The following is a 7,596-nucleotide window of genomic DNA, read 5'->3' as shown; positions in this document are numbered from 1 at the left end:
TTCGTCCCTGGTTCTAGCCTCCTTAACACCGGGTGGGATTTTCATGGTCAGCGCCCTTCTCGGCTCGCTCGTTCTGCTTGAACTTTCTGTTGCTGGTTATTCCCTGAGGCCCAGAAACGGTGTTTCCTATGCGTTTATCTTCACCGTCAGGGGTAAGGACAGGCTGGAGCGAACTCTGAACATCTTGCCCTTGGGTTAGAGGGAAGATTTTAGCTTGATGAGCTTTTTAAAAAAACGTTGAGGAGGGGAGTCTGGGTGGCTCAGTCGGTTAAGCGTCCGACTTCAGCTCAGGTCACGGTCTCACGGTCCATGAGTTCGAGCCCCGAGTCGGGCTCTGGGCTGATGGCTCAGAGCCTGGAGCCCGCTTCGGATTCTGTGTCTCCCTCTCTCTCTGCCCCTCCCCCGTTCATGCTCTGTCTCTCTCTGTCTCAAAAATAAATAAACGTAAAAAAAAAAAATTAAAAAAAAAACCCAAAAAACGTTGAGGAGAGTGCCAAGGAAAAGAAAAATCTAGGAGAAAACAGTGGTCTCGCAGTATGGAGGACGGTTTGGCTCACGGATCATGTTTCTGCAGTGGAGCCGTGAAGTGTCCGCACAGGCTGATCAGAAGGTCTATCTCTCCGCCGTCTTGGGTTGGCACGGGCTCTTGTGTTCCTCTCGGTATCTACGCACTATCTGCAAACTTTGGAAGTGGCTCGGGGACCTGACCCGCCAGAAATCACCAAAAGTGTCCTTACTTCATACACCTGTCCGGCTCGGCCATCTTTCTCCTGTCTGGGGAGTGGTCATCGGGTTCTGATTGAGGAAGGTCAGTCAGCCTCCCGGGAAGTGGATAAAGCTTGTTTCTTTGGTCTTCCTTTTCCTTAGTCTCAAGTTCCATCAGTAGTCACTTTCCTTACTTTCTCCTTTTCCTCTTCGGTTCTGAGCATTAGTGTCCCTTATGGTGCTTGCCCATGATTTCGGGATGTATGTTAAAAATTTTGTTCTTGCTTGATTTCTTCCTGCAGCTCGGTTTTGCAGTATAAACCCCAGAAGTGGGATCAAGAAGCACTCTCTGCACCAAACGCACTTTGGACAAGGGGTAGAATGCAGAACCCGGGGAAGAATTACTTCCTTTTCTTGACAGCAGAGTGTAGAACATAACACGTAGGACCAGCTACATGCTTTGTGAGGCCCGGTGCAAAATGCAGCTGTGGGGTCTCTTGGCCGAAGGTCATCAACCATTTCAAGATAGTGACGGCAGAGCAGGAGGCCGAGCAGGAGGCCCCTCTGGGTGCAGGGCCCTGTGTCTCCGTCCCAGTCACACAGCTGGACGCTGTCAGCTTGGACCTTGTGTTACGGGGTGATCGCAAAACCACACCTTAGTCTCTGGGCCTGTTCCACTCCTTGAAAATTAGAGACTGTCTCCACCAGAGTCATCAGCATAGTTGTTTTCTCAGGAGCCCTCTGCCTTCACAGTTCCCAGGGTTTGGGAGCTGTTGGAGTTTTAAAATCTCAACCAAGCCACATGGACACCGTCTCGTCAGAAGACCCGAAACTGAGCCGAAAACCAAGCAGAGAGAGCGAACTGAACGAAGAGGGCTCCCTACCCGCAGCTGGCGATTTCTCAGCCACCCACCCCAAAGGCAGTGTCCCCGACTCTCCCCCTTGTTCTGTTCAGGTGTCTTTGTAGAGCCGTGGATCAGAGGTGTGTTTCGTGGTGGAGGAAGTGAAGGGGTAGAATCGTGTGTGAAGAAGCAGAGAGGCAGTCTTGTATTTTGGTTCCTAAATTACAAGATGCCTCTCCTCCATTTTCTCTACAAATGTGCACTTACTGGGCTGTTCCGTAACAGTATTTCATCGTCTTTAACAAAGCTCTTCCTCCATCTGTGAAGTTGAAGTTTCAATAAAGATCTTCCTCCCTCTGGGAGCGTTGTGACTGATCACTTTTCCCCACAGTGTCGTTTCGGCAAGTGCTGCTGGCGGGCACAGCGTCCGCGGCTGGCGGAGCCGTCTTCCTCGCTCTGGTGGAAGGGCGGTGACCGTTTGGCGCTACTCACGACACCGCTGCTGTGGGACCGCAGAGGGTCCTGGAGACTGGAGTCAGATCGCCAGGCCGGAGGCCCGCGGCCAGGCCCGGGGTGATGTGTTGGGAGCACCTGACTCAGGTGTTCGGCCTGTAAAAGTGTGGATGAGACGACAGTGTTAGAGAAGTGAGAAGTGAACGTCTAGAATGTTTTAAAAGCTACAGAAATTAATCAGGAACACTTTCATCAGGACAGCTTATCAAGGAAGGGAATGGTTTTCTTTTATGGGGCACAGGAACCAGTGATTACTGAGCACTCCCTACTTGCTGTGCTGCACGCGGGGTGTGTGTGTGTGTGTGTGTGTGTCCTCACAACTCGGTGACGTAGGGGTTATTATCTCCACTGGAACCGTGAGACACTGTGGCGGGGCGGGGGGGTACGTGGCGGAGGCAGAACTGGGAGGCAAGATCGCTCTGCTGCGGTGTCCACGTGTCCGTGAACCCTTCTCTTCTCAGGGTCTCAGTAAGGGGTCGGCTTCTCTAGATCTGGGGAATCTGCTCCGAAGTCTTCCTTCCGAACTAGTCTACCCCATGGTCTTTTAAAAGCACATTTATCTTTTGATCAGGGAGTGGCCACCTTTGCAGGAATCCCCTGATCTAGAGAACTGAATTCATACTGGAATCCTGATAACCAACAAGAGTGTTCACTGTTCTAAGTTTCTATCGTTTCAACCTTCCTCATCACTAGCCCTGATACAGACTGTAGGTCAGACGACTCCCATCCTGGGTAAGGAACCCTGAGCGTCCACCTTACACTGTCAGGACGAAAGATTCTTCATAAAGTTTTTTTTTTTTTTTAAGTATTTCATCTTTTCTCCACTTATAAAGATCCAAAGGATTGGTTGTTTGGTTTTTTTTTCACTATTTCTGCATTTACTTTTCTCCTTTTTAATTATACAAGTATTACAGAGGATTGTTGCCAAAACACATAAAAAATATGGCTACAAAAATATACATATATATTCCCACATTAAGTAAACACTTAAGCACATTTTATATATATATAAAATGTATATATAGCAGTATAGATACTGCTGGACATTATATACATACGTATACATACATCCATTTTTTAAAAGGATTATCCATTTTTTAACAATGCTATTTCTTAAGCATCTTTGCTAAAAAATAATAACTATTACATTCTGAAGAGTGAAGGTTAATAAATATTTCTTGGATGAATATATACTTTCCCTTGATCACTAGCTGCTTCGAAACCCCTACTTCAGGTATCTCTGAACACTATATTGCATCAGACAAAAAGTATTTTGTCCCTAAGAGCAAAAAAAAAAGTAATGGGGATCTCATTTTCTCCTCCTCCCTTCTAGTCCCCTCTAGTTCTCCTCCTCCGTTCTAGCTCCTACACTTTGCTTTCATTCCCTTCTCTAGAGGTGCAGTGGGAAAGAAACGTTCAGATCCAACTCTTTCCTGGTTGGATAAACTCATCTGAAAATAAGCCACACTTGGGCCATGTGCATTACCCGAAAATTGGAGCTGTAGAACAGTGGGTAAATATTTTCTCTTTTATGTAAAAAGTTAGGTAAGATAAGACTACGTTCATATTTGCAAGTATCATTAAGAAAAGGAAGGTTGTATAAGAAACTGAGGTAAAGGTGTTGGTGAGACCCGCAGAGATGGGGAAGGAGGGACCACAGACCTCAGGAAGCTTCTAATACTCTCTCGTTTTTCAGCCAAGTGAATATATTACTCATGCAAAAGCTATATATACTGCATTGTTTCTTAAATTCTCACTGTGCTGAGATTAGTGAAAATTGTCCTTCCTTGTTTTTTAATCATGGTTTTGCTTACACGGAACTGGTGTGATGGTTAATTTTATGGGTCAACTTGACTGGGCCATGGGGTTCCCAGATACTTGGTCACATATTCTGGATGTTTCCATGAGGGTGTTTTGGGGTGAGTTTAACATTTAAATCAGTAGACAGTAAACCACCTTGCCCTCCTAATGTGGGTGGGCCTCCTTCAATCAGTTGAAGGTCTGAGTAGAAAAAATGGGCCTCCCTCCCCTGAAGAAGACGGAACTCCTCTTGCCAGACGGACTTTGAGCCGGGACAGCCATTTCTTCCTGCCCTCGGACTCAGTCTGAAACATTGGCTCTTCCTGAATCCCAAGTCTGCTGCTCTTTGGACCGGAACCACACCATTGGCTCTCCTGGGCCTCCCAGTTGCTGCCTGCAGATCTGATGACTTCTCAGCCTCTATATTCACAGGAGCCAACCTATATATTCCACCCTACTCGTTCTGTTTCTCTGGAGAAGGCTGGCGCAAGCAGTAAAGAGAGGATGGCCCAGGGTGAGGTGGTAGGAGTGTGGCTGGCTTGACGATTTCTGTCCAAAGACAAAACCAATCCAGAAAGCCGCAGTTTCCTCCTCGAATCGGTTTCCTGTTGAAAATAAAAGCCACCTGTGTGTCTCTTCCTTTACCCAGAAAGCCTGGGTGGGAGGAAAGAAACTTAGTTTGTTTTTCCCTCAGTGTTGCATTCCCAATATCAAGATGCATGTTGTAAAATATATACATATACACCATATATATATATATATATATATACACACCACATATATATGTACCATATGTGCCATTTATGGTCTATATATATATTTATAAACTATGTATATAAACTAGTTTAAGGGATGAATTGGTAGCTATTAATTATGTATTAGATGAAAGACTAGTATCTGTGAAGGATTGTACAGGGCTTATACACCGTGGGAGGGCAACTTGGAGGCCATCACGGAATTCTACCTGCCTCGAGGAACAACAGGAGAGGTTGGGGCTGCGTGGAAGTCGCCAGCATCACTGATGATCGGGAGGAAGTTAATAAAGTCAAGTGCCTGACACAACAGGTTCAGATCTTCCTGGTGGCAGAGATGGGTTTGGGATGGTAATTTTAGATGAGTTGACTCTCTGGTGGGGAGATGTGACATAAGAGAACTTGTGCAGTGACGGAACCTGGAGTCGGTGTCATTGGGCACCAGTCTGCACGACATCGCTAACCGACCACTGAGAGACTGCTGTGTTTTCTCTTTAGCAGATTTCAGTTGGGGTAAAATCTTTGCCATCTGGAATCTCACTTGAGAAAAAAATAAATCTTCCACTTCCACCCGTCCTCTCTCTACCTCATTCACGGGAAAGAAAAAAGATGACAGAAACCACCTTTGGTAGGGAGGAGTCTTGCCTCTCCATGGAACGTTAGTCTTTCTCAAACCGACTTATTTCTGACCGTGAAGACACAGGAAGTTCCTTCCTTCTGCCGGGGATGGCCGGGAGCAAACGTGAAACTCAACGTTCACACTTGAAATTCAAGGCCGCTCATGAGAATGATGCACTGAGCTGCCCCAGGATCAGAGAACGTTCAAATGTGGAATCTCGATGTTTGATCTCAAAACATAGAAGCAATTTAGCTATCAGGACAAATTTTATCTGATGTTAAATCTGATTTCGGGGTTTCTGCTAAGGACTGCTACAAAAGAAGTGTGTGAGTTTCTTCTCAGGGGAAAGATGACTAATCTATCCAGAGGCAGAGAGACTTCTTTAATTCAGCAGGCGTTTACGTGAGATAAGGGTTATTGTCTCCATGTAACAAAGGAAGGAATCAAGGCTCAGAGAGGCCATGGGAAAGCCAGAATTAGAACATTGGTTGTTGAGTTCCAAGGTTCATGGTCTTTCCAATCATCTGGTCCTATGCATTTTAGAGAACAGAATTTAGTAGTCCGGCATTTCAACGGATGGGGAGAATATGGACATTCAGTAATATGGTGTTAAGATTACTGGTAATCCCCTGGAAATAAGGTAGAGTTAGATCTGTATCTCGCATACTAAAACACAGGGAAAAATCAGATACCTCGGAGATCTAGATACAAAAAAAAATCATGACCATGGCAGAAGAAATGGCGTTCCTCTGTCACTCGCTCTTGTAGCAGGAAAAGGCACATGCAAGTCAGACATTGAACCAGAAGGCTGATCACTGTGGGGGCACACAGTCCAAAGTGTCCGCCTCCAAAATCCCTGCCAAGTTCCAAGGCAAATAAACCTGTGACATACCGACAGAAGGCCCGACGGACTCCTGTTTCCCCTAAGAGGAAGACCTGACAGGGAAGGAGAGAAATGAGTACAGGATATAATAAGTTCACACGAGAGGAGACCCAGGGGGTTCATCCACTTGAAAAGATGCCCAACAACACTGACCGGAAGGCAAGCTAACACCCCCCTGCGGGAGCGTCTTTCCGTTTGCAGACATCCACCTTCCGCTGGCCCGGGGTCATCCGTGTTTCAGAGCCAGCCGCAGGGGCAGCCTAGCGGGGCGTGAGGTGCACCTGGCGGGTGGTCGTCCGGCGGGGCCCCAGGCCTCCGTCCCCCTTGGGACGGAAAGGCCCGCAGGAGGAGCAGCTCCTTAGGAAGACTGTGGACTTGGGGCGGCGCGTGGGGAGGGGGGGGGGGGAGGAGGGCCTCACGCTGGCCCTCGGAGGGGGTCCGAGCAAAAATCGGTTCGGTTCGCGCAGGTGCTCCTGCTTGAGGACAGCGTAGGAGGGACAAGAAGAAAAGCAGGCGCGGGGTCAGGCCGTGTTCGCCGCCGGCGCCGCCCCAGGGGGGCCTCCAGCCTCCAGAAACTCGCCCTACCGGGAGTGGGGTTCGAACCCACGCGGGCACCTGCCCATTGGATCTTAAGTCCAACGCCTTAACCACTCGGCCATCCCGGTGGCTGGGCTTCTGCCCCCGGCAACTGTTTTTTTGTTGCAAGCACGGTATTCGCGCCGCGCAGGAAGGAAGCCCCGGGTTTCTGATTTTGGGGGTTGCATCGGACGTGAGGCGGGTCGTCGCAGAGGAAGCAGCCCGCCGCCTGCTTTCGGGGAGCGCCCACGTCCCCCCCCCCTCCCCCCCCCCTCCCCCGAGCTCACTGCCTGTGCCTCAGAGAAGTAGCTCTTTCTGTGTGGTACGAAAAGAAAAACGAACGGGGGAGAGACGGAGAGTAAGACCCCCCGTCCACCCCCTGACCCGGTGCACCTGCTCCCTCCGCTCCCCGCCGCCGCCATCCGGACTCACGTGAGAGGCCGCGGTTTTCCTGAGCTCGTGCCCCGCCTCCCCGCCCCCGTCCCAGACCTCCCGTCCCCCTCCCCCCTCCCCAACCCGGGGCTGGGCAGCGGGGCTGGGGCCCAAGGGACGTGAGGTTAAACGAGCTCGCCCTGGCGGTAGATTTGGAAATTCCTAGCGGACACAGTTCACATGCGTGACTCCGATTTTAATGGCAAGGGGCTGTAACTGCCAGCCCAGTGTGTCCCCGAAGGAGCGGAGGGTGGGACCCCGCACCTCCGGTATAGGGTGGGCCCCAAGAATGCCAACCCCACCGGGCACACTCGGGTGACCACCGCCCTCCGTCTGCGGACCACACTCCGTCAAGGGCGCTGCAAGTCGTCGCGGGGAATGTACGGATCCGATGGGACATTTGGGGTCTCCTGAGCTGAAATGAGATCTGGAGGGCGCTACCCAACACCTAGCGTGTGACACGGCCCTCAGGGA

The 7,596-nt window shown here is 49.7% G+C and overlaps 1 long non-coding RNA gene and 1 other non-coding gene across 2 annotated transcripts; one reads left to right on the top strand and one right to left on the bottom strand.

The window, feature by feature from the left end:
- The first annotated feature begins 478 nt into the window (after positions 1 to 478).
- LOC131513638 (uncharacterized) lies at positions 479 to 1,907 on the top strand. The gene is made up of 2 exons (XR_009262679.1): positions 479 to 808; positions 1,008 to 1,907. It is a non-coding gene; the product is annotated as an uncharacterized LOC131513638 (long non-coding RNA).
- A 4,789-nt stretch (positions 1,908 to 6,696) lies between these two features.
- Positions 6,697 to 6,779, bottom strand: TRNAL-UAA (transfer RNA leucine (anticodon UAA)). Its single transcript has one exon. It is a non-coding gene; the product is annotated as a tRNA-Leu (tRNA).
- Between the last annotated feature and the right edge of the window lie 817 nt (positions 6,780 to 7,596).

Source organism: Neofelis nebulosa, chromosome 6, assembly GCF_028018385.1.
Source record: "Neofelis nebulosa isolate mNeoNeb1 chromosome 6, mNeoNeb1.pri, whole genome shotgun sequence".
In the NCBI taxonomy this organism is placed as follows: Eukaryota; Metazoa; Chordata; class Mammalia; order Carnivora; family Felidae; genus Neofelis; species Neofelis nebulosa.
Note: the sequence above shows the minus strand (reverse complement) of the source record. Positions and strands in the feature narration are given on the sequence as shown.